The sequence below is a fragment of the Mugil cephalus genome, chromosome 11, assembly GCF_022458985.1.
Source record: "Mugil cephalus isolate CIBA_MC_2020 chromosome 11, CIBA_Mcephalus_1.1, whole genome shotgun sequence".
In the NCBI taxonomy this organism is placed as follows: domain Eukaryota; kingdom Metazoa; phylum Chordata; class Actinopteri; order Mugiliformes; family Mugilidae; genus Mugil; species Mugil cephalus.
The window spans coordinates 2,584,204-2,611,977 of record NC_061780.1 but is presented as its reverse complement, the minus strand read 5'-3'; the positions used below and the strand labels follow the sequence as shown (position 1 = coordinate 2,611,977).

Here is a 27,774-nt window from a genome sequence, read left to right as displayed (position 1 = left end):
CAATAAAATATTTATTCATATTATTTATTTACAATGTAGCCTATAACATATTACATAAAAAAATCGTTTAATGTATAGGCCAGTAACTGTCAGGATACCAACCTAAGACACAGCTACGCGGGGTAAATGTACAACTTAAGTAGTTACATGAGAAACCATAGAAACCATAAAAGGCTTTTTTAAAATTAAAATCTATGTATTACTGTTAGGTTATTCCAAAGAAAAAATATGCTATCAAATAACAGCAACTATAAATGAACTCCGTGGATAAATATATACATATATATATATATATATGTATATATATATATATATATATATAAAGAAGCAGTGAAAGTGAAGTCGCTGCTCTCAGAACATGACAAGCGGAGGGATATAAACTCTTAACACATGATGTCGCCATCAGCCCTTCCTACTTCGCAGCTCACCTTCCACCGAATGCGCGCTGGCGACGTGATTGGTCGAAGCAGAACGGGCGGCCGCCGCCTATTGGCTGCGCTCCTGTCACTCAACAAAGGCAATGCCACTCAGGATAGATTAGGCACCATTTGCCATAACTAAATAGTTACATTGTACATCAAGTAGGAAGAATTCCTTTAATTGCTAGCCCCGTCGCGCTCGGCAGAGAGTTACGGGTCGTCTTCGTTAAAACCTTGCGTACGTCTTGAATGCAAAAACAAAAAGTGTGACGTTACAACCTCGCGTCCCATCAAACAGATGTGGATACACTGCTCGGGTAAGTCACTCTTCACCAGCTTGTGTCCGCATTTTCCACATTATTATTTTCTGCCTCTTCCTGTGTTTGGGTACTTCTGACAACTGTGTGTCCAGACGCCGTGTTGTTGTTGTTAAGCTATCTGCGCGTTGAGTTGTTAACTGGCACAGTGTTGTGGTAACTCTGAGGAGGCTGTGCACGGCACTCGCTGTAAACCCCCAAGTCTCTGTCACTGTATCACATCAAAGAAGACGCAGCTTCGCGTAGTTTGTTAAGTTATCACCGGTATAGCAGTTCACATCATTCTTTCCTCCGTGCACTTGCACAGTTTCAGCCCCGCAGACCTTTACTAGAGCAACATCTCGCCAGCCGGCGTTTTGGAGCGTTGTGCGCAACAGTAATAACACTCCACTAGGAGCTGTCAGAAACGATTTACGACAAGTGTCAGCCACGTTTTGACGCGATTTCTCTTCATTTCTGCAAATGGATTTCATCTCAGAAAGAAGCGCGTACAGTTTATTGGCAACTTTTATCGCCCCATCAATTTGGTGTAAATGACAGGTTTACATTGCAGAGAAAGTGGGCATACAGAAAGAGAAAAGAGCGTTGTTGATGTTTTTTTTTTTTTTTTTTTGCCTTATGAAAACTGCGGTGAATGACTTAATTGTGGTTCATTATCCAGACCACATTGGATGCGCTCCTCATATCCTTCAAGCTATTGTGTCTGTTGAATTATTTTATGCCTCTTTCGTGAGCCCATTTCCGACGATTGTGCTCTCGTTGCTGTGCGTAATTGCTTCTCTCCCGGGAGAGAGTGCCATCAAACTTCTAATTTCCTCCTCAAACCCGGAAACCATTTTGCTCGGGGTAGCGGCATGTAATGATGGCATCAATAAACCCAAAATAAAGCTCCTGTCAAGTCAGCTTCCAGATTTCTTTGGAGTGAAAAATACCCTTTCTGCCAGTTTTGTTTTTCCTCTTCCACCCCCTGCGTTGGGTTAACAGCATCTCAGAAATGCAGGTGACTGAGATTAGAGGGCAGCAGGACAATGAGAATATGTCTCTGGAGAAAAGTCTGGCATGTCAGGAGGAACTGTTATCTATTACATCATTATCTAGTGCAGTAGAGGGATGTGGTGCGACATGGACAGATGAGTGTTTCAGTGACGCCTGCAGGTAAAGTCCAGGTTGCCAAAAAGGTGTCACCGGATCCCAAGAGAGAGAATCCAGATAAGGGTGCTGAGCAGTGCTGGTGAGCGTCCCAGCAGGCAGAGGAGAGCAGATTAGCTGTTCTTTGTGAGTAGGACGTGTTCTTAGGAGCTCAGGATAACCAGAGACAAGTGTTTGTCGCGATAAGACAGGTTCTGTGGAGGTGCAGGTTTGAACTGGCTGATGATGTGGACATGAAACAGTCGAAGTTTGTCCCATTTAAATCTGTAAAATACACTTGTGACCTGCAGGACTGCAACGGAATCACCCAGATGGAGTAGTATGAAACCAGAGAGCTTGAAATACCCCTATAACTGTAAATATTCACCTTCAAATTACTCAATAACATTGAAGATTTTTTTCGTTAAGATAAAGCTGCCTTTCTAGGCTGAATCAAAAGCCTGCTATGCAGAAAAAAATAGATCTCTAAAGTGACAGCAATCTTCAAAATAGAGTCAGAACACCCTCCAGAAAACTGGACCTGCGAAGGTCAATTCTTATCGACTTAGAGCTTAAAATCCTAAAACTGATACCTGGTTGAAAGATGCAGGGGGCGAGAGGTTTGGCCACAGTGCCCATGGTTCGGGACATGTGTTGCACAATTTCATAAAGGTACTAAATAGAACATATAAATAAATACTAAATAAAACATACTTTAAAGATCAGAAATAGGAGGTTTATGTCAGACACTCCAGGCTTTTTGTGTTGTCCGAGCAACAAAAACACTCTTATCTTTTCTTTCCATGTGAGATTGAGAGATGAGTGTGAGATGACCCAGGTGGCCATCATCCTCTCCTTCAGATCCCACTGTTGTTCTCCTGTGCATCTCAGAAAGATAGCAGAAAAGTTGATAGAGCACTTAGGTGTGCAACATGATAGCCGTCTTTGCATTGCATTCATAGAGTCAGTAAATCTCTAGAGGCTTCTCCCTTTCCGTCGTGTACTCACACAGGAACACAATCCATAAATTGAACAAAATATTGTAACTGGACTTGTTCAGCGAAAAGGGGCTTAAGCTCCAGATGACTTATGGGCTCAGCTCTAGTAATGGGCTTTTGTGTCCCTGAGAACCGTGACTGCAGCCGAAGCTGTACTCCACTCTCATTGACAGAGAAAGCTCCATGCCAGGACAAAACTTAAGAAGACATTTTTTTTTTTTGTGAAAATCATCTGGGAATTAATTTTGCTGAACATCCGTCCAAATTTACAGAGTCAGACTTTGCCCACAGAGTCGAGGTTCGTGAAGAAACAGGATTGGGTTTTGGATTCCCTTGCTTTAAGCTCGGGCATCGTGTGCTCTGCTGGCTACAGTCAAAACACAGTGGGGGGAAAAAAACACCCCCGCTTTCTCCTCGCTTCTGCTAATTTGAGGAAGTACATTCATTCTCTCCTGGTGCAGCTTCCTGCTGAATTGCAAACACAGGCAGTCAACCGCCGAGCTCTCCAGACATTACAGAGATTGTCAGAGCCTGTCGTAGACACAATGAAGTACATAGCCATGTTGTTTTTGTCAGCATATAAGAGTTCTGTTTGACGTCTTTGTAACATGTCTTATTTGATGTGTTAACACCTGTAATTTTTTATTTATTTTCACCAGTGATTAATTTGTGGACTGTTTTTCGTACTACATTAATTGATCTTTTTCCCTCTAAAATGTCTGAAAATGTTGATTTATGTCGGTCAGAGCCCAAGGTGACTTTGTTAAGTGTATTAAATTAATTGGTCAATTTACTTTATGACAGAGAAATGTTAGAAATCCTGTCTTTGGAGAAGCTGCAGCATGTGAATGTTTGACAGTTTTGATTGATAAATGGCTGAAAGGCTTAATCAGATATCAACAGTTTCTCATTACAATCACACACGCAGGCACACACACACACTCTTATCCACTCCCACCAACTCACTATTCATTGCATTAACATACACACACACAACCTGTTTCCATGCATTACATTAACACACATTGTTTGTTAAGGGACAAGTAACAGACTCTTCCTTATTTAAATCCAGACTTTTTTTTTTAATCTATGTTTTGCATATTTTGTGATTTATACTGTTCTTCTTTGTTACTTAGACCTATGTTTATTGCACCAAACATCAAATTTCCTTATATGTGTGAACAAACATGGCAATAAACCACTGGTTGTGATTATTGGGTCAGGTGACTGATTAGTTCAGTTATTTAATTCTTAATTCACATAGCTGGTTACTTTTTGACATTGGAAACATATAGGAGCCCATGATGTTCCTCAGCAGATGCATTTGTCGATATTCCAAGGAGATGTATGTTCAAATTTCAGTTTTACTTCATGTTTTTTTGTGAGTACCCCTGCAGCCTTTAAAGCATACATGGGCAAAGAGTCCCTAAGGTGCTCAGAAATAAAAGCCTTTATACAATAAGGGAGGTCTTGTGACATTTGAAAGCTCTGCAACTGGTACTAATGGACTTCATGGTGAAATTGTTAGATAAATGGCAAGATTTAATCTATTGGGAACCAAAATTTTTATTTCATTTTTTTTTCTTTTTTTCGAAGAAATGTTCAGAAAACTTAGGGATGAGTCGATAGAGAGTGATCCACAATTTACTGAAAATAATAATAATCACTGAAGCGTCAGATGGGAATAAATACCACCAAATCCTAGTACTACACACTTTTGATGTCGAGTGTCAAGCATTAAAATGAAACATAAGAGTAGTGCATTGGTTCCTTGACTGAGGCCCTCCAGACATTCATAGTGGAACCCTGGTTGGCGTGCCCTAACTGAGGTCTAATTTTCATGAATCAATTTGTTTGTTGGCCGGACTGAGTATTGATGGGCTTTAATCACTGCTGAAGCTGAGGTCACATTAGCTAGTGAGAGCAGAAAATTACATCAGCATGCCGTGGAATGTAAAAAGCTTGTTTTATATTTCGGCACCAAGGAAACTAGATAGAAAGGGAAATGGAAAGCTGGTGAATAGAGGTGAGCTGTAGCTGCCATGGTGTGGAGGACAAGTCGCCTGCTGCCTCATTGATTTGGCTGTTTACCTTTTCAACTCAGCCAAAGCCTTGTTCAATACCACAGCATCTGTGTTGGTTTTTCCTGCGTGCTCGTCTGCAGCTGACCTGTGCTCTTGTCCCACGGCGGCAGAAAACCTTTCTGGTGAGCCGGGTTAGACGAGCGTTCCACCTTCACTGCTATAAAGCTGAAAGCTTCACACCACACGTCCCACTCCTTTATAACTGGACGGAGCATTTCAGTAGAAAGGAGCAATTACTACCTGCTCTGGTCGTGTTGCTTTCATGGCCTCTTTTGTGTGCTGATTCCAGGGCAGATTTTGTCCACGGCTGTTCCCACGCTGAGTGAGGAGAACAGGAAGAACTCAGCCGCACAGCAGGCCTCTGCCTTCTGCTATTATGGCGATGATTCAATCATTGCAGGGCAACACTTTACCCCAGCACATTGAAAGAGGAAAGAAACGTCCTCACTCGCTCTCTGTTAATGGAACTTAAAGCCATAGGTGTTTTTCTACCAAGGGGAGACCATCAGCCACTTAATGTGGGAAGTAGCAGCAGCAAGCCTCACCTCACAATACACTCTCCCCATACTGTCATTTCAAAATGGCCTCCGTTCTGTGCTTGCAGCCAGAGAAGCACCACGCTGGGCGGAGGAACCAGACCAGGCGAGATTCTCTTCTCCTTGTGCTGCTGATCACACCTGCTATTTGTTTTCTTTGGATGTGGCTGGAGTGAAACGGTTTTTACAATGCGTTCCGTTTTTTGAATAAGATTCGTTTTCTGTTTCACAAACTACGTGCAAAGCTAAGTGGTGCGTGTCAGACTACGTCACACTACTCATAGTTTGTCATTGCTCACGTTCGACTCTGCAGATATGCAGTTCAGCCTGTTTACTGGCAACGTGGGTGCATTTAAAATTCCCTCGTAGTGCTTGCTGCAGCCGCTCTCGGTTAAACAGTTCAAAATCTTAAATGACTGCAAAACAAGGTCAAATAGGAAACTTCGTGTACCACCAGAGAAAAGGAACACGCTTTCTCCACTTTTCGTGGAGTGTTGCCTTTAGTCTCAAACGGCTGGCAATTTTAATAAATCAGGGAAAGTCGAAATGCATGTGATTGTGGTATTTTTGGCAAGCAGCAACCCTGCTCTGCTCTGTGCTCCGCTGCAATTTACCAGCTTTTATTTTCATACCAGCTGGGAACACTTGAAGAAAAAAAGAATCTGAGCATCTGTCCAGTCTATGATTAGATTCCAGTCCATTTTCATTTGCTAGGCATTCAAAGCATAACAACTCTAATAGCTGCTATATCCACCTCACTGTACCAGTAAATTCTGTGATGCATTATCCTCATGAAGCCCCTTTGGTTTTTAAGGTTGTCTTTTTTTACATCACATTGGATTAATGGCCATATTATCAGGGGTCTCAGTGTAGTAATTTGAGTTTTGAACACCATCAGACTCCCCTTCCAAAAGCACTTGGTTAGAAACTTTTATTTTTTATTTTATTTAAATTATTTTCTGATTGTGTTAAAAAATGCAGCTACAATAAAGATTTATTCAAAATCTGCAAAAAACTGTGTGAAGAATATTGACAAAGGAATCATATTTGCATCGTACTGAATATCTTTTTTGGAGTTTTGATCATTTTGATCATTGGTTCAAAATTTTTATGAGAATTCCAAGTATTCTTTGGTTCCAGTTGCAAATGATATAAACCTTTTCAGGAGAAAACCATCTGCAGATTAATTGATAATGAAAGTAATTGCATCCCACTTGAAATTATTTGCCAACATGGCCTCCTTGATTTGACCCTGAGGGCCGTTGTGGAAGATTAGGGCCCAGAGAACCTATGCCTGCAGGTCCACGAACAACCTTACAGGACTAATCCCTGTCCTCCAGCAAGCTCTTAATTGAGCCATCATCAGCTGCTGATCTACGGGTTAAACATCAATTAAGGTAATGAGCAGATAGAGAGGAGGAAAGACAAGGGGCTGGGGGAAGGGGTCTTCAGACTGGAGTGCACAGAGGTGATGCAGGCCCACCCTGAGGAAAACTGAAGTGTGTGTTTCTGTGAAGTGCTAGCTTGATGAGCGGGGTGAGTTTGAGCCTTGGAGTGGAGTGTTGATTGTGGTTGTGCAGGATGGAGGCTGCTTCAAACAGCTTGATGGTGGTTTGTTGTTAGTTTAGCTGTGTTTGTGTTGGACAGGGTGCAGTCTGGGTGAGCTCCTCAGCTGCTACTGGACTGTCAGGAGCCTTGTTGATGTGATTTTCTTCTAATGTTGAACCTTTATGGGGGTTATCTATAATTTTTTTTTTTTACTGGTGTCCTGTTATATTCCTCCTGGTTGTTCACGCTCAGAGAAATGTATAAATTAGTGTGATTTGTTACTCTGGCATGTAAATAAATTGTTATTTAAAGCACTGGAATTCCTAAATAACTTTTTTTTCTGATCTGAAATATTACAAAATATAGATATTTTATTGCACTGCTGTTTAATACATTGTGACCCTGATATATATGTATATGTATATGTATGTGTGTGTGTGTGTGTGTGTGTGTGTGTGTATTATATTCTGCAGGTAGCTTGCTCTTTGCAGTTGAAAGAAAGTTCTCAAAAAGAGTGGCTATTACAGAAACCCTAGCTTCATCACAAACAAGTCCAACAGGGAGGAGAGATGTTACGTTCCCACCCACACGACTTGACTGACAAGAGATCTCTGGAAGTGCAGAGTCACAGCACTGAGCGGCAAAACTGTCTGGCAGATTACAACTTCAAATTTTATTTTTCGTCACATCTGCCTTTTCAAAGCACTTTGTGCAAATAACTCACATTTATCTGGAAGGAGGGATGTGTTTGAGAATGCTATCCCTCTCCTGAGAGTGTTGTGTGAGAGTGGTTTGTGTTTATTGGGAATACAGGAGCCGCCGTCATATGATGATAGTAAATCGTATTAAATCGTAGGGGCAAGTTTTGAAGTTGCTGCATACTCCAGTGTGTCTTTCCGCTTGTCTTCATTTGACTGAACTCTGCGATGCTGCTGTATCCGTGTCTGAGAGGTCTGTAAAATGTCGAACATGTCTGCAAGTATCCATTTTGAACACTTTTGCCATGTTAAAGTTCTCATTCAATATTTAACATACAGAGATGATTCAATTTTTAACTGTTAACCTATGACTATTTTATAAGCGGAACTCTCGAAATCACTCATAGATTTAATAGAATCCCAAAACGTGCTTCACATTTCATGTCAGCCGTCTTTTTTTTTACTGCTTCTCATCAGCTTGTTCAAACGGCAGGCATATTTCCCTTTGGAATGAAACTTTCAAGTTAAATTGGTGAACGCAAAACTGAATGCCAATCAGAAGAAATCTTCTTTTAAGTAGACAGTAAAAGAACCCTGTCTACATTAAATAGAGCAAAACGGGCAACATTCTGAATTAAAAGAAGAACCTTTGTAAATGATTGTGGCCTGTGAAGATCTCGTGGATGCATTGCTTTTTAAATCTCTTTTTAAACCTTGCCTATGGGCATTTTGTATAACTTAATTCATCATCAGTGTGATTTGCCTGACAATCAGATGTACGTGTTTTAGTTCCTGTATTGGTTCATGAATCAGTTTCTGGGCTCTTCAGTTCTTTGGAGCATTAGGTCAGTAAGGCCATTACTTATTTCCCGTTGACCTTTGATTTAGACCACTTCGTAAACTGCAACTCTAACCCTGACTTATTTGGTTGAATCAGCGTAATACAATATGAAACATTAGGAAGTTATGTTGCTACCAAAACAACCTGATATGTTGTGGCTTTCTGGACGAGTGGCCAGTTTTGGTCTCAGATTTCAGCACGAGTACCACACACAGCATCTGAGCTTTAAGAGAAAATTGGATTCCAAATTCATGTTTGCCAGAATTTGCTCTATCTGTTGACTGTTATCCCGACCTAAATTATAATCATCCCTCTGTGGTTTACCACAGACTTTCCATTCATCTCTGAGATAAACAGAGAGGGAGCAGAGCATTTCTCTTCTCTGTCCTCAGATGATGGATTCCAGGGAAATAGGGCAGCTGGGTGGCCTGCAGTTTAAGTAGACTGTCTTGAAATCTGAAAGGTCACAAGACTTTATCTGGGTGTCTTGCCAAAGTGCCCTTCAGCTAGATGCTGTTCACTGACATTGGAAAAAATATACTATTCAGATTTCAGTGATGATTTAGTTGTGGGATCATTTCTATATGTTGCTGAGTTGAGTTGAGTCACATGCATCATATCACGATACGTTACATTAAAGTAGACAAAAAAGTAAACAAAAAAGTGGTAAATTCCTCGATTTTTCTAAAAATACCTTGTTCAGGGCACTAAATATACCCGGTCTCCCACGGAAGAAATTACTAGTAAAAAAATGTCTTTGTAGCCACAATGTAAATCTGTGCTGACCTCGTTTTGACTGTGAGGTGGAAACAGATGAGCAAATGAATGCACTGATCGCACATAACGTTTATTTTGATCAGGGATTGTGGAATCTGCAGGAATCTGCGCCTCTCATTACATTTCATCTCCGGGTGTCTGTGTGTGTTTTGTGATCTCACTCTTCTCCCTTTTCCAGTCGGTGCACTTTACTCCAGCACTCTATCCAGATTAAGATGTATTTTCCTTATTTTGATATACTCGGTGCCAACATAAGAGGCCATCAAATGCAAAGCTAGCCAAATGGACATTGTATCTGGTGTGTGGCGGGATCAAAGGCCAGTGGTCCGGGATCAAGACACAACCCGCTGCTTCTATGTAGGTTAAATGCAACTTAAACCCAACACAATTTGCAGGATTAACCTTTAATAACAGGAGCTTGAGCGGCGAGTCACAGCGCTCTCAGGGTTGCAGCGCTGCACACCAGCAAGCCTGGCTTGACCTTGACAAGGCCGTAGTATAAAAATCCACTTACTCTCAATTTGAATCCATTTAGTTCAGCTTCTGACAGCCTAGCAATACGGCCTTTTGTTTAAAATGCTCTCTATAGTCTTTGAGTGCTTCAAAGAAAAGTGAAAAGTAGAAAAGTGATAGACCAAATGAACGGTAAAGAAACTACTGGTCCTAATGATTGTGAGTTGCATTTCTGTTACATTCTGTAACATTTCCTGCATACATAACCTTTACCATATGGAGGTCATGGGTCAAGGTCATTTAAATCTTGCTGTCGAATCGTAACCTTGACGTTAAGAGAATATCGTGTCTTGTTCAAAGTCCATAAATAGGAGCAAATGCACGTCATTGTGGGACTTTAAAGTTAAATCTTTCATTCTCACTTCATTGTTAACAACAGGCATCAAGTGACAGCCTTGTCTTCATGTTCAGTTGATGCGTCTCTGTTCACTGACTCAAGCTGCAGTCTGTGCTGAAGGTTCACAGGAGGTCTATCTGGTATCGTTGCCAGAAAAGCTCAGAGGACAACGCCTTGCAAAAGATAAAAAAGCAAGAAGTGAGCGGGAAAAAGAAGAAGCAGGGAAACGAATCAAGGAGCGCTGCACACCTACACGACCGGAGGAAGCTACAAGAGAAAAGAGATGTATAAGACTAAGTTTTCTTCTTCAAAAGGCCATGTGTCTGTTTTGGGAAAGTGTGCTAGCTCGGATGCATCATTCTGTATTCAGAAAACACAAATCATTCTGCCTCCAGAAGCAGAAATGTTTCATAATCACAAGTCGTTCGCTGACTCAAGACCTGGATTCTAACTGATACTGTAAGTTGCTTTTGCCAGAATTGTTTTGTGAGAACGGAGTCCAAAATTTTCCCTTCTTTTATTTTTTTGTACAGAAAGAGCAAAATGTGAATCCTACTGGCTCTGCTGACATTCAAGTTGAGATCAAACAGGTTCATTTATGATACAAAGTAAACCTGTATTTCTTCCATTACGCTGGGAAGCACATGCACAGGCATGCACGAGTACGTCACTTCTCTGTTTGCACCCATTCTTCAGCCTAAATTCCAACACATTTGGATTTTGGCTGCACCACATTCCTTCAGATTTTGTCTGACTCAAGGCGTCTCCCTCATTACAAACCGATTCCCTTTTTGGCTTTCATTCCTGACTTTTTTCTTTTTGTTAATGTTGGCTCAGTCAGGCTGCCGTGTTGCCAAAAGTTATGACGATCATTGCAGATGAATGACGTGAAATTATCTTGGTCACTATGTTGCTGCTTGAGGATTCCAAGTCTCATTAGGGTCTTGATTGGTGCCATAGATCTGTGTGGTCTAGTGACTGTGTCTTCAGCCAGCGTTTCTTGCCAGTCGCACAAAGGAGGAGAAAATCAGATCTTTGTGAGAAGGGGAAATAAGAATTGGGAGACTTTCAGTTGTCAGTTGTGAATGCAGCTCAAGTGCTGTGCCACCATACTGACGGGGTTATGATGGCGTGAGAGCAGAGGCTGCTGGCCAGCACTCCGGCACAGCTGAAATAGCAAGAAGCAGAGCCAGGAGCTGAAATGCTACACCCAGGCTTCTCACACTCCCCCCTTCTCTCACTAAACCTCCCTCTCCCCTTCTCTCTCTCCTTTTGCCTTCTCACCTTTCTTATCCCCCTGCTTTTCTTTGATCTGAAATCCTGGCGTTTTCTTGCTCTTCATCATTATCGTCCTCTATCCATCCTCCCTGCTCCCTCTGCTCCTGCCCCCATCCAGTTTCTCCCACACCTCTCATCCACTACCAGTAAAGCGCGGCTAGAGGTTGCGGCCTCATTTGAATATTTGAATGTTTATCAACCTCCTCCTCGCTGGGGCGTGGCACCATTTTACAGTCGCGCAGCTGTGGCAGTGTTATGGGACCATCTGCGCAGGGCTCATTAAGATAGCCACAAGCTAATGTGGAGAAATATAGCGATGAAGGGGGGGGGTGGGTGGAAGTGCAAATGGGGCGGCTGCTTCTTCATTCTTGTTGTAGAATAGCCATAACTAGAGTTGGGAATGGTTCCAGGGAGAGAAGAAGAAGTAGAGAGGGAGGAGGAGCTAGGAAAATCCCCTTTCCAGCCTTCCAAAGTTGCACACTTCCTTATGCTTGTGTATTTGCGTGTGATGTCACTATGACTTCAGGCGAGTGTTTGTGTGCTCACGCAGGAACACATACACTCTATCTGTTCATGTGTGAGAGCATTACCGAGATATACACAATGCGTATTTCTACTCAAATTGTGTAGATGAATGTTTGTTGAAGGGTGATCTTCTTTTAGAGTATTCAGTTTTGCTGCAGAAATGAAGCGACTGAAATTAGGCTACAATTCGTGGTTTTTCAAATGACACCCAGGTCATTTAAGGTCTAAAATTAGAATGAAATTATGATTTAAATGAATTGTTTCACATTCTGGGATATTAGTCTTTTGCTTCTTTAAAAGTTAAAAAGCAGTATTCAGTCCTCTGTTATGTGTATTTCCTAAATATGAATTTAAAGAGAGTTAGATCTTTCACATTTGTCAAAAAAAGGCCAAATAAGCGTGTTTCCCAAAATGTCAAGTACTCCTCAAAATAAAGTATCTGATAGATTCAGTTGATGTCCCTTAAACCCAGATATGATTTAAAGTGGGACTAGTGTGTTCACCTAAGAACAGCGTGGAACTGTGTGAAATGTAATGTAGTGTGTGTAGTGTAACGGATTTAAATAACTGACCAGGGCATGTATTATGAAAATCATCTCTTGTCCCACAGAGAAATAAATCCCATCCAAATGGAACTCTGACCTGACATTTAATGCCATATTTAGATATTGATAGTTTTCTCCAATACATGAATGCTCACTAGATTAATATACAAAAGCACGGCTATGGTTGCCAATCAGAAAACATTTTACTACACCAGCTACCGGCTTCGTAGAAGCTTTTAGTCGGCAGAGGCTGGGATGGGCTGTTTGCTGAAGACAGTCTGCTAATGAAGAACATGAGATGTGATTGTTTGTGGACTGTTTTGGGAATGAATGCTAAACACACATACACACACACACATATATATATGTGTGTGTGTGTGTGTGTGTGTTCTTCCATCTTCCATCTTCATGTTAAATTGTTCAAGTTTGGTTCAATAAAGGTCTTCACAGCTTGCGGTGCTGTTAACGCACTTGAAGGCATGATTACTTTACTTTTTTTATTCTCTAGTAGCTTTGCTTTAGACCTTTTAGTCAAGGAAATAGTATTTTCCTTTCTTTTGGAGCCATTAAAAAGGTGGTAGAAGTCACTGAATTTGTTCTAAGAAAGTGTCTAGATACCCTGATGGCTCTTTAAAGTGCAGCTGAAATCCATTTCTCCCCTCTGATGTGCAAACTAAGCTTACGGCGTCAGCGAGGAGTGTTTTCGCGGGCAAAAGCACAGCCGTGCTTTCGGTCGATAGAGAGTGTTCTTGTTTTCTGGCGGGCCGTGTCAGTGCAGGCATTAGATAACATTTTATTTGATGGTGTTCAATGGCTGACTCGTCCTCACCTCTCGCCCAGGCCTCTCTTGCTCTCCAGCCCACACGCGCTCCCATGTAAAACCAAGAGCACACAGACATCTACCCACTGACTCACATACACACTCACACACTCAGAAACGCACGCCCCCGCTCTCTCTGCATCCTTCCTCTGGAGGATTCTGGCAGTTGTTTATGTTATTGAACTGGTTATCACATTACAGCTGGAACACCACCAGGCTCACAGAGAAAGAGCCCTCCTGCTTTCTCAAGAAAGGAAAGGAAGGCAGTGAGAGGGCAAGGGAAAAACAAGAGCAGAGGGGAGACTAGATAAAAAATATGCTAAAATGTTTTTGCACTGCTCTCATTAGCATCACCATGCTTCTTATTACTACTTACTAGTATTAAAGACTGTGACCTTTACAGAGCACTCTGCTGTGACCCTATTTAGACAAAGAAATAGTTTATCGGTGGCTTGTAAAATCTATATGAAAGTTTCTTTGATGATTCATTTGACTTGTCTGATCCTCCACAGCTATATTTCAGGCTTGGTACAAATGATCTGCTGTGGATAGGGGAAGATTTCTGTCATGCTAAAAAGAAGCAAGTGTTAGGTAATAGACTAAGGTCCTGTTCAGACCTTGCATTAAGACCCAATCTGGACGATCTGATCACATAAAAGACAGGTGTGAACAGCCCCAGGACCACATTTGGAGGTGGTCTCCGTTCCTTTGGTAGTGTGAACACAATGCATGCAATAAATGCAATAAAGACCTCCTATACTCAGCATTGTTTCTGCTGTGTCAGTGGAGTCTTGCCTCATTCATTCAGAAAAAAACATACAGCCACTATTATAATTTATCACCTGAAAAGGAAGAAGCAGGATAAGTCATGTATGTTCATTGGTAATGAGAGCCTTTTAAAATATCATGTCCTTGCAGCTGTAAACTAACCAACTAAAAAATCAATAAATCTACGTCAAAATTTACAAATGACAATGTACACAAGTTTGATTCTGTGTTAATTATTGTTGTTGTCATGTTGATGTATAAGGCGCAGCGTGTGGTTAAGTTACATGTTTCCTCATTCACCGATGTCAGATTACGGTGCATATGGAAACTGAAAATTGCGCTTTATTATATTGCGATATAATTGCAAATTCAATGAATCGTTCAGCCTTACTTTAGCACACACATTAATTTAGTATTTATTGATCAGTCCTGACATTAGTTAGACCTAACCAAAACTTTCCATACATCACTTACGTGGCTTTTTCCTTTTCAGGTGATAGTTTATGCTATACATATATCTAATATTAGATTTTGAAATCATTCATTACATTTAAAAAAAAATAATAATATATAATTATATATAATTTCTTATTAAATCACAAACGCAATATTGGAGGAAAAAATCGCAATTGGACTATTTTACAAAATGGTTCAGCCCTGTACGAAAGTGATGACAGACACACATAAAACAGTGTTCTCATTTCTGGAGCAGTGGCAGAGATCCATTAGAGACAACAGTTAATTCTACTGGGCCCCAGAAAATGTTGGGGGTTATTTACATAAAGAACATGAACTGAGATCTGATCTGCAGACACATATTAATGCCAGGTCTGAACACACATACCTTAAGCTGGCCACTTGTTTACTTGATTGATAGCCCAGATCAGTCCTGCAAGACTGAACAGGCCCTGACACAGACTTTGATTAACCATCACCCACCCACACATTCTCACAGAAAAAAAAAATAATAACGCCATAAATAGTGTGTTTCTATGGTTAAAAAAAGAAAGAAAAAAGATTCCTGTTGGAGGTTTTCTTGCCATATGTTAAGCAATAATGAATCAATCTATTATGTGAAGATGGCTTTCACAGACCCAACAGAACCAAACAAATTTGAGCTAATGTTGGTAAAACCAATAACATTTTTACAGCTAAATACTGAGATCAGACTTTTTTTTAATAAGCAGATTTGAAATGCTTCCTACAGGTAACAAATTGGATGAACCCAATTGTGTTTGCAATATGTGCCCAAATACACACAAACCTTTTTTTTTTTTTTTCAAACTGCAACGAGGACTGTAGCCTCAACACATGGGGTGGGTCCTCTACCTACTGAGCTAAACACCACCCCGATATACACAAACTTTACCTTTAAGCCAATTCTAATTATGTTGGAAAGCAAAGAAGATATCGTGTCATCCTGCTGGTTTCCTGCCAACAGTGACATCGGATCAGAACATGTCTGTAACTGACTGTAGCTACTTGTTGTGTGTAGCTTCCTGCAGGGCAGTAACAGATGACACATATTGATATTTAATATAGAGGGCTCATTGCAGCTTCAGTTTCTCTACCTTTGTTTCTCACAGAGGTGAATCAAAAACTCTCCCACACACTCCTAATCCTCAGGTTCTCTAAGATTGTATTTATTGTTGCATTTTTGTCTACAGGGTTTCATATCCACCTGCATGTAGACACTCATGATTGATGCCTTATAATAGACCTTTTGGTTCTACATGATATGAAGAAGTTATCATCATAGAAGCAAGAAAACTATGGTTAACCTACATGTACTATAGATTTATGCAGTCAGATGTAAATGAATATTGATAAGTAATTTCCCGTCACAGTAGGTGCCACAAGAATGACAAGAGAAGAGAACAAAAAAGATTTGACGGTTAAAAAGTCTGTTAAAAGTTATGGAAACTTCTTTTTGCTCTGTTTTGCACACCCAGCAAGAATACATAATCCAAAGATGTTTTTTTTCCCCTCCCCTTCACCCCATGGTTTTCTCATCCAATCCAAAGAAGTGCTGTGCTTTCAAATCCCCTCTCTTCTTCCCAGCTTTGCTCCTTTTTACAAACAGATACTCGTCGCCCTAAATATCCCACCCTCGTTTCACCACAATTCACTTTCGCAGGGAACTTTGTCTGACAAAAGCGCGTGGAGAGTGTTCAGGAGGGGTAGTGTCTCTGGATTCCTCAATAAGACTTCTGTGTCAGAGCCTTTCTGTCTCCATCAAAGGAGGAACCTCATTGTGCAACAGCAGAATCTGAACGCCCAAAAAGTTTCGCTGTTAACAATCGAGCAAGTGTTAATAACCTTGCAATAATAAAAAGGAGTTGCTTATTTCTGAACTTAAACGTGACCGTAGCATTATATGACCCACATATGGTCAGCCTGTCATTCTGATTATACATGGCGGTGATTGAAGTGAAAACCTGGGTGTTGCAGGTTAAAATGATTATGGATTAACATGACAGCATGGTTTTCTCCTCGCTGTAATGCCAGCACCGGCTCCACTGAAGCAAAGCAAAGGAGCTTAGTGCTTTTAGCCTGTAGTTCTGGTCTATGGGAGCATCTGTTGTTGCAGTCGGACACAGCATACGCATACTCGAGCCACTCAAACACATGCTGCAGGGTCATAAAGCCTTGCTTTAATGCACTGAGAGGGGAGACACAGTGTGTGTGTGTGTGTGTGTGTGTGTGTGAGTAGGTGGGTGATACAGTATGCAGGAAGGCTTTCCGCAGAGGACAATTCCTCTGGAGTCACAACAGGTGTGTGTGTGTGTGTGTGTGCGGATTGCAGAGGGGAATTATGAGCCGTCCACTAAAAGGAGGAGGAGGGGTTGGAGGGCTTATGAAGGGTCCCCTCTGCCCCACCTGTAGCCTGTCAGCTGTTGTAAGCCTGTTAAAACGTCAGCTGTTTCTGAGGAGAAGTGTGTGTGCGTCTGTGTGTGTGCCTGCGTGTTAGTCAAAGTCAGGGAGCTTGTGGAGGTTTGGAGGATGGTGGGGTGGGGGCCTGGCTCCGTGTGGCCCTCACCGCCCCATTGCACATCAAACGCCTTGTCGCCTTCGGGGATTTGTTTGCGCACAACACAGCGCCTCATGCCTGCTCGGAGCTCTGTGTTGGTCTAGTCTTGCCATGCCTCTTTCCTGCTTTTTGTAGCCTTAGTCAACAACCACTTCCTTTTGAAAACTCTCCAGACTAAAAGATAGAAATGGAGAAAAAAAGCAGCACAGTTAATATCGAACATGTATGAAGAAGACTGTCGGTGGAAACGCCAGTCTCTGTGTCTATGAGGAATAAAAACCTGCTATTCTATGAAACTCTATTTTTCTAAACTGAACCCAAAGCCAAAGTGCTTTTAAAGTTTCTATCACACAAAGCAGCTGTACTAAATTTACCAAAATAAAACAGTCTTAAAAATGATTAACACTAGACAATGCCTGATCATAGTAATAGAACAAGACTGAAACTGGAGGGAAGGTGTTCTTCACCATGAATGAGCTAAGTAGACTGTTTCAATTTAAGATATGTTGGACACTTTGAGCTAGTTCAACAGCTGTTTGTTCTGACCCTCAGCTGTCATCAGGTAAACTTCTAAAACATCTGCTCATTTCACGTTCTTCTTCTTTATTCTGATATTTTATACAGCGTTCATGGAAAATACCATGTGCCACATTGGTTCCCAGTCTCTTTGACTGAAGGCCACTGCTAGTGATAATGGCCTTCATGAACCGTGAACGACCAAGGAGCTATTTTTACATCAAAGATTGCTTCATTTAAAAAAGATTTTGAAGGATGAAAAGAATCCTATTTAACTACAGAGATATACATATCTTTGATTGATCAAGATTGCTTTGCGTCATTTTTACCGTGTGGCATTCTATTAGTGTTAGCCAACTTAGTTGTTGGGTGTAGAGAAACTTCCATGCTTATTCATAAACAACAAAGCTGAAACAAAAGCAAGTGGACTTGTAGAGTCTCATCAAGGTAGCTTCTTCAGACCCTAGTAATTTGAGTTTCTGATAGTATGTATATTCCTATTTCAATCAAACTCCCCATCGGTCTTTAAATCTGAAGATGCTACTCTTTATGGAAAGTCTTCAAGAAACTCTACGAGACCAGTTTCCTGTGATTGCCTTGAAAACAAGGACCACCCAACCAACCAGGCAAATATCTACCCACCACCATTATTTTGTCACAGCCATAGGGTGTCCTCAGATTATTTCTCCGGTCTATTTTTTGTATGTTATTATGGTAACATGAATTTGTCTCCTTCTCAGGAAACGTTTTCATCCGGCGGCATCTCCATCAAATTTGCAGAGGTAGTTCATGTTGGTTTTGGCCATTAAACCATTATGACAGTTAAACTTCAAACAAAACTCAGTCGTCTAAAGGGAACAAATACATTGTTACTTTATCCACAAGAAATTGTAGGAAGTGTAGGAATAAGTTGATCTTAAATCCCCAAGTAATTAACATTGACAATAACCAGTCAGAAGAGATGTAATAAAGGTTTCACGTTATGTAGAATTAAGTTTAAGAAAAGATTTTTTCTTCACAGCCACTCGATCTAGACAGCTCTTTTAGGAACGTTAAATTCCATGCGTCTGCTCTTAATTTTCTGCCTGTAAGCTAAACGTCTGCTGTCTCCAGTCTCCAGTCGCTCATGCTGGCGTGGGAGTCACAGGTGTTGAGTGATTTATGGCTTTAATTTTACTTGATAGATTAAAATATAATATAGCAACAAGCACGAAGCATTAATTAGGATAACACAGCATGCTTCTGTTTTTGTTTTAAGTCACTTGGCAGCGGGGCAGAAACAGCTCACTGCTTCACTTAACAGATTGTAAAGGCACGCTCTGCACAGGAAGGCACATTTCTGCTCTAGAGAGTATGGCTTTCTACATAAATTCACGTGTGCATTGATTGAATTTATCATCAAAACTAATTCTAAAGAACAAGAATCACAGAGCATCTTAAATAGCTGTTGTGAGTTGAAAAGAGGATTTGAAATGCAGTTTAAGTGCACCTTGACGTTAATAATCTGTCCCTGAAACACTTCCTTTATCTGAGTGGACAGTCTGGAAAAGCAGAAGACTTGGAGCTGCAGAAACAGGCTTTTGGGAGGCGGGGGGGTTGGAGCCTTTGTGGTGCCAACTGAGTGAGGCAGACAGTTGAAGGGAACAGGTTGCTGCGTCTGTTAAGACTCGTCTTGCTGCTCTTGACCTTTAACCTTTAGCTGTGACAGCTCCAGGGGCTGGGCGATACCACATTTCCTCAGATTGGGAGAGCGACGGCTAGATAAGACACAGACGAGACAAAACTCACCACAAGGGTATTCTAGTGCAGTCCCATGCTGTTTTTAAGAATAGCTGTATTGTGTTATGTGTAAGAAATGTTATAAGATTTATGACTTTGTTAAACAATACAAAACCACCTGGACACAAGTCCATGAGTTAAAGGGAGTTGTTGAATTTAGACTTAATCTAAGAGCTTTAAAATTGTGCACCGATCTTGTCATTGATAAAAATGCCAAACTTCATTTTCCAGCTTTTACAATTTGGTAATCAAATGTTGTTTTTCTGTGCAACACATCGTAAACTGAACATGTTTGTGGTTTGAGCTGTTGGTCAGACATAAAGAGAGGGACATCACAGGCAAAACAATAGTTCAACTTTTCGAGAAAATAGATTGTAGGTAATAGAGATAACCGGTAGCTGAAGCTTTAGTTGGTCTATTATGGGAGCATTGATCGACCTATGTGGAAAAACACATTTGGCTTCTCAGCCGTAATCTGAAAACAAGGTGGCGGTGGCGGCAAATAAAAACAACCCCTTCTTCACTCCTGGATGGACACTTTTCAACCCAGAAAATTAGATAATGAATGGAAACTCGAAGCTTGACACATTTATTGGGACGCATAGACAGCAGTAGCCCTGAGAGCAGCCTATGTTGACGTTCATTTTCACAATTATAGAATTTAGTACAGATTTTACCTTGTATTGCCAATATGCAAAATTGTCAGCAGCATACGCACTTCCATGGCTCAACTTCAGATTAAATATGAAGGGAAGAATAAAAGCAACATCAAATAAAGTATAGTCTCTCATCACATTTATTTTTAAACCAAATCATGTTTGCTTCAGGAATTACAACCTGTATGTATAGCATACCTCCTCCGTTATTTTAAGAAAACCCAAAACTATCATCCTTATGAGGAAATCAATCATGGAGTTGCAGTGAAGAGAGCGTAGGAAACCCTGTGTTTTGATGGTTCGGACATGAAGTAGATGAAAAAGACAGTGGGTGAAATTGGACTGAAATTGGTTTGACTCTTCGAGACATCTGTTTTCACAGAAATGGGCCGATATGAAGTCACCGTTTCTAACGTGAAGTGCAGGTAAAAATGAAGATTTGCTTTGGATGGTGGCTCTGATAATGTAGAGTGTTAGACAGCCTCATTGTTTGGATCTGTTTTTCGTCTTTTGAGCTTTTATTGTACCGTGAGATTTGTCGAAAAGACGACAAAAAAAGTGGAGGATTCCTCAACAATGTAGGTCACACACAAGAGAAAAGCTTACAGTGGTGCCACACCAGAGAAAAGCTTTGTCATTTTTTTTTAATTTACCCCATCCTCTGGGAGGCAGATTTGCATAATCAGGGTATTCACTGTCAAAGCCTTGAAAGCATATCATGTTTATTCACAAACCTATTAGTCATTTGGTACAAAGACAAAGTACCAAATAAGCTTGCCTTCAACAAAACCTCTTGAGTTTGTCTTCGTTACAGCGCATCACTCAGGTGTTGCACCTTTTTTCATGGAACGACGCATGAGAACATGTGTTTTTGCCTCTTTTACAGCTGTTCCCAAGGTTTCACAGCTACGTGGATGGTTGTTTATCATTTCAAGAGCTGTAGCTTATACGCTTTTGTGCTTCCTTTCAACATAAATACACTTTGCCTCTGGGCAAAAGAGCTGATTCCTCTCACCGCTCTCTTAAAGACGAGAGAATAGATATCCTTTTGCTCAGTGTTTGTGCCTCCCCCACCTCTCCTCGGTGCCGGATCCCCACCACATGTAGCCAGCACCACACAGTCTTGGCTGAGGCTTGCGTTTGTGTCAGGAAGAGCGGAGGTAGGCTCATAGATCCCCATTTTAGGCGCCAGGCCAACACCGTGTGTTGAACATGGAGGGCCCCCAGGCAGTCGTGCACACTGATGACAAATGTGGATGGCAAGCGGGGGAAAAACCTGGAGAAAGGGCAGAAAGATAAGGCTATCTGAGCACTTGTGTTTGTTGTGGAAGTAATTGTGTCCTCAGTGCTCTGACATTAGGATTGTTGTGTTTAGTGGCGGTGTATATTTTTCCCATCCACGGGCAGATTTCCTGCTCCAGATAGACGAAGAATGAGCTCTTTTTTTCTGCTTTCCCCTCTCAGATTTATCCATATAAGTTATTGCTTCAAGATGAAATTAGCCTTTGGAATTTTTGCCCCTTGGTTAACCCGTTGAGCTCTGAGCACATACGTGCTTCACCCATACATGCGTTCTCTGTGTTGTGTGGAAACTCAATGACACAACTGTTTAGCAGACTCCTGGCCTCCCATTTCCCACACCCTCGGGGCCCCATTGGAGATTTCAAGGTCAGGAAAGGGCATGGGCTGAGATTCATTTCTTGGGAAGCAGATCCACTGTCGTAAACGGTCACAGAGAGTGAATCTCTCCTTTTACAGTCCTATACGCGGTCATCTAAGTGCATCTCACCCCGTTCAGATGTGTGTGGTTTACTTTTGATTTCCACAACTTTGGACGTGGCGTCAGATCACAGCAGTCATCAGCGCTCTTCATTGAAGCTGACAGCGAGGTGGAGATGTGGCAGTGTAGCCGCTGAAGTTTGACAGCAAAGAAATCATTTTAAAATGGAAAAGGCCTGGCTGAGTGGCACGAGACATTACCAGTGTGTTGAACCCTTCGACAGCTGAGCATGCAAGTGTAGATACGTGTGGTGGTGGTGTTTGTGTGTGTGGGTCTGTGCGTGTATAGATTTTAGGGTAGGGTGGGGGGCCTTGAAGGGTCCAGTGGAACAAAAGGTATGTTAGCAGCTGCCATCCCACTGCCAGCAGCTCATGATCCAAATGGAAGATGTACACACACAAGTGCACGAGGGACAGATTGGTGTGCAACGAGATTCTGACACACACAGCCCGGCAGTTAGTGACTCCTTCACTCACATTCCACACACACATGCATACACACTTCTTCAGAGATCCTGTTTCTGTCCACCCACTAGTCCAAAACCCAGAGACGTTCAATTTAGGATCTAAAACTGTCAAATTCACTAAACAGTAATTATTTGTTTAGCCATAGAGTGTGTTTTTTAATACATAAATCTCTTATCTCAGCCAATTATCGAAGTTCCTGCCAATAAATGACCATTACAAAAGGTTGAAACTCAATTTTGATTTGATACTATTATTTAGATTATAATAAAACTCTATATTATGTGACCACATGACAATTTCACATTTCATTGTAAAAAAATAATCAGTAAGTTATTTAAAGGCCTTTGGCTCAGGGACCTTTGTGTGCAGACAAACGTTTTAGGTAGTGACATATTTATGACACAATAAGAAGTCGTTAGTTGCTACCATGAAGTATCCATGAGTTGAAGTAATAGGGGAATAAACAGTGGACTGGTCCTTTAAAGAGCTCAACAGCAACCACCTCATTTACCAACATGGACACTGATGAATTGGTGGCAGTTGCTGAAGGCATATTAGGGCAAAGGGTGACCTGGGAGGGGTTTATGGGTGAGGAGGGCTGAGATGAGCGTTCTGTGGTGGGGTGGGTGACAAGGAGCAGCAGCAGAGGAGGGGGCCTTGATGTTGGCGGGGGGTGTCCTGTGAGAAGGGTAACTTGGGGCGTCCAGAGTAAGGCGTTCGGCTAGCAGTTGTCACTTCAGCAGTTGGTGGAAGAGTGGCACATGTGCTTCTCTGAGTGGGCCCCTCTTTCTTTTCAGGACTGTATCCCTCTGCGATCTTGGACTATCTCGTTCTTGGAGCTCTTTTTTCATATTAACTGGCCTCAATCCACAGTCCAGACGGGTTTTTTTATTTGGGTTGTGTCACACACTGTCAAAACAGCTCGTGGCACCTTTGATCTTTGACGGTAAGAGTGACCCATAGAGACACTGCAGGTCTAAGCTTCTGTGTGTTTCCACTCATGTAGTTGGTTTGAACAGACATTGACATGGCTGCTTCGTCTAAAACCATAATCAATTCAAGAGAAAATGTCTTAGCTGATGGCTTAAGTGTTCACGTGGCCTCTGCTTGGGCTAAAACTAACATTTTTCAACCTTTTCAACTTTCCCAAACTTGGTTTACATTCTGAAGAGACCGTTTTCCGAAATATTTAGAGCTTTCTGGCGTCTCTAATCAGTTCAGGTTGCATTGTTGCCGCTTTTGAGGACTTTACTACTTCGATAGGCAGGAATGGGAAGTGACTTGGTGCGTGGCCTGTCCAGCGTCAGCCACCACGCTGACACCTTCTACGGCCCAAAATCTACTGGGGTAGGTCTGACAGTGGAGGGTGGCTCTTGGGTGATTTATGGTTGATGGCTTGTGTTGTCATGCAGCTCATAGCTTCACACCTGTTCTTTTCCTTTCTTGAATTGAAGGCTTACATGGCCGTTAAGGTGGTGAGGGAGTATCATGACGCTTGTGCCCTTGACACCTGTTCAAACGCGTGTGATGTTTGTGCGTACGTAAAAGTACAGATAGAGGATTTGTGATTTTCTTTGACCTTGATGATTGCTCTTTTTATTGTCTTGGATTTTCAAAGCCTTGTCACTCAGTGGGAGGTAGATAGCAGGAAGTGCTTTTTCCATGTTCAGCAGACTAAAGGTATTTCTTTAGAGATAAAGGCGCAGTCTGATTATGTTTATCTGTATCTTCTAGAAAAACATATCAGAAATGTGAAGGATCATATTCCGGCCTCTATTTGTATGTAAGAGATTATTAAACCAATTGTCTCTGACCTTTAATGGCAATATTGTTCCACCCTTTTATTTCTACTATTTCTATTTCTTTCCAAGTTTCATTGTCTTGCCTTGTTGTCCTGTTGCGTTTCCAACCTCTCAGAAGAAGCGTAGATGGCTCATGGGTCTCCAAGCAGCTGCTCGACACTTGTTTTGAAGGGTATCTTGACAACAAAGCCACCCTGGCTCGATCTCCTGTGGCCAGATTGAAAGATGCCTCTTCGAGCTGAGGGACTTCGAGCTTGTTAATGACCACACGTGTAAACAGTCATGAGTCGGTTTATTCTGTGAATGTGGAAAAGAAACTGTTTTCTTGGAGGAAGGTGCGTCTGTTGAAAAGATGCAGTTCTCTTTTCAAAACAGTGGTGTTTGTAGCCATTGAGTGTTTATTATTATAGAGTTCCCTCTGCGTACCTGCCGTGGTCACATTACATAGTAAATGACAGATAGATCTCACATGCTATAAATATGCAGGTATTATTGTGCCTAAAACAACAGCATTCCTCCTCCCACTCACCAGCATTTATGAAAGTAGTACTTCAGATAAAGGTCTGTAAACGGCAGTTGTCCTGATCTTGCCTGTCTGGCTCTTGTGTTAGGTCTCACTGATGAGAACACGTTCAACTGGTGATGGCAGACTTTGGTACACATGCCGGCCATGCACGCCCTCAGTCCTCAAGCTGCACATTGATGTCATTAGTGTTTTGTCTAGAGAACATTCTTTTCTGTCAGACCTTTTGTTGTTGCACAGATTTGAGACGATGGGACACATTATGAGGGAGGAAACTTGTAAACCATCTTAGAGAGCTCACTTCACACATCTCAGGAGTTCCATTCCAAAGCACTGCACTGTTTGCCTTAATGATTAGAAGAATTATAGATGATCTGATGTTTAAAGCAAACAGAAGCATTAAGTAATGAGTTACTTGAATGAATAATGACTTGTGTGTCAGAGTAACTCTGATTCTCAGGTATGTATATTGTGATGGTGCAGTCTGGTCACATCTTCTAACATGATTACAGTCAATTGCCCAAAACATTAAGATTTAAGTCACCTGATAATTTCAGAAACAGTTTAGTAAATTTGTTGAGATTTGAGACAGCATCTTGGCTTAAGCATTTGTTAGACCAAATATAATTAAATGATCAATAACGTTCTGATTATTTAGAATAGTCAGCAGGTGTTGTGACCTCATAATGTCTATCAAACCAGCCTTTTAAATAAGCATCCTGAGCCGTACTGGACCAATCCTTAGCCCTGCTTTATGCTTCATTCTTCTACCATGAGAGAGGCGATACCAGCATTTACATTTTTAGTGTTAGAGCAAAGATGTTTTAACAAAATGTGATAGATTGAAAAAAACATGACGGTTCTGGAGGATACCAAGTAAAGCAAGTTTCAAATTCATTGAAAAATGTGCCAGTCTGTAACAGATCAACAGCAAACCTGTAACTAATATCAATCTGAAGATTAAATATTTGTCCAATTTCATATGCTAAGTAATTAGAGGATGTTATTATGCATAGATCATTTGATAGTGCTCTCAGTCATTACGCGGCCCTCTGATGCATCTCCCTCTATTATTTTATTACAATACCATGTCTCTTTTTATTATTTATTTATTTTTTAAGCCCAGATTACCTCCAATAAATGAGAAAACAAAACGTAAACTGTGACAGCTCTCCCTCTCATTGTTCCACTGACTCCCACCAGTCACACCTTTCAGTGATGGGTGTGCCTCTGAGCATGATAAGTTTGTTTACCTTTGGTTGTGATGTAACCTGACGGGTCAAACCGCACAATCCACGCAGAAGATGCAGTGACAGGTACAGGAGTGAACGACAAGCGACGCTGAAAGTATTGTGTGGCCTGCCAATGAGTCCTCTCTGCTCCACATGCTTTGTAAACCTCTGGACAAAATACATCTTTATGTGGGCCCTCTGGAATGTTTGTGCTGTGTTAAAGCCAAACAGTAGTTAGGTGTGTAGGTGTGTGTTTTCCTTTGTGTGTGCAGTTGTTTGTTTTTATAGACACGTTTGGGAGTGTGTGTATGTGCTCGGGCTCGGGTGGTATTGATATCGGCCCGGCAGCGCCGCCGTGATTCACGAGCCAAGAGGCACAGATCTCTTCACCAGCCCTCCGGTCCCATCTCATCCCATCCCCCTAACCACCCCCACCACCACCTCAGAAGTGCTGCCCTTGCACTGCATCCGCCCTCCCCACTCTCCCCCACCTCTCCAAAGTCTCACCCATGATTGGTTAAAAGGAGAAGGGGGAAGGGGAGATCGTATTCCACTGCCAGGACTGGCAGCGTAGATACGCAGGCACAGTCGCAACCATAAGCCAGGCTTCAGATATAAGGCCAGCAGCCTCCTTCCTCCATCTATGTCCCCTCCTCCACCTGCTGATGCTTCTACCACAAAATAAACCGTACTTTAGGGTTTTGTTGATATTATAAAGATGAATGCTGGCTGACGTGAAGCATGAGTATGGTGGGAGCTGTGTCCAATGGTTGCCCGGGAACATGAGGCAACAGGCTGTAAATATCACACAGCTGGTGCTGGCAGAACACCCTCAAGGTTGAGCCGCAAACTGAGCCCCGCCGGGTCAGATGAGGGCTTTTCAACATCCCAGTTACACGCCAACCTCCCCCCAACCATTCAGCCTCGACCCCATCGGCGGTTCTATCAGTGTCACAGAGAGGAACAAATCTTGATGGAACTTCTCCTCTTTCCCCTCCCTTACAAAACCTGGTTCAGGGTTGCTGTGTGTCTCCAAGCCGGTGAGCTCTGCTTGAACCTTGGCATTAATGCCTTCTTGGTGACAGGAACTCTGTGTGCAGATATTTGCAAGAGTGTTCCTGCCATTTAGTGAGTGGCTTTCATGAAGTTGTGGGACCTGCAAGGGAGAAAGGAAAAGGAGTAGTCAAAATCAAAAGACAAACTTTGATTAATTGATTCATCGATACATTTATTGATGAGCCAGCATTTGTGCTCTGTGTGGATTAAGATGTTAAAAGTCTCAAACACATTTCAGGTGTTAGATTTTGGGCATCTTAATCTTGTGGCAGGACGGTTTGTTCACCCATCAGCTTTTGTCTTTGGCCAAAAAACCCTCAACGTAACCTCAGATCATGTAGTTTCAAGTAGTACATAGCATCTGATGGCATCGTTTGTCATCTTGTAGTTTGTCCATCATGTCCGACCAGTTTGAGTACATGCTGAGTGATGAATGAGTATCGGTGAAATATCGATCCTCCTGACCCCAGAGTGAGTGATGGATCAGTCATTTTGGCAGCCTGCTACGGCGCTCCAGGCAGACGGTCCTCTTTTGGAACCTGAGTCCCAGAAGACTTCTGCAGGTCTTGAGGTGACCCCTGTGTTCATTTTCATCCGTATTTCAACGGATAACATTATTTGTTTGTAATTATATCATGTCATACGACCTCTTCTACTGATTGGAAACTCTAGCCCAGCTCACTTTAGATTATAATGTATATGATATAGCTCTGCATCCATTCTTGATTAAGTGAGACACTCTGGTTTCACCCTGTTTTGTTTATAAAAGCCCCCACAAAAACCAAATAAAACTGAAATGT

At 41.8% G+C, this 27,774-nt stretch overlaps 1 protein-coding gene across 10 annotated transcripts in view; it reads left to right on the top strand.

The window, feature by feature from the left end:
- The first annotated feature begins 504 nt into the window (after positions 1–504).
- The window catches only part of mef2d (myocyte enhancer factor 2d), an 83,496-nt gene continuing 56,226 nt past the window's right edge, over positions 505–27,774 (top strand). For 3 of the 10 annotated variants that reach the window (XM_047597793.1, XM_047597794.1, XM_047597789.1), the window contains exon 1: positions 506–736. The gene's annotated coding sequence lies outside the window, so the exon portion shown is untranslated. Of the gene's footprint in view, positions 737–23,044; positions 23,308–27,774 lie in introns of those variants that run through there. The other 7 variants (XM_047597796.1, XM_047597792.1, XM_047597799.1 and 4 more) reach the window with 5 other exon arrangements.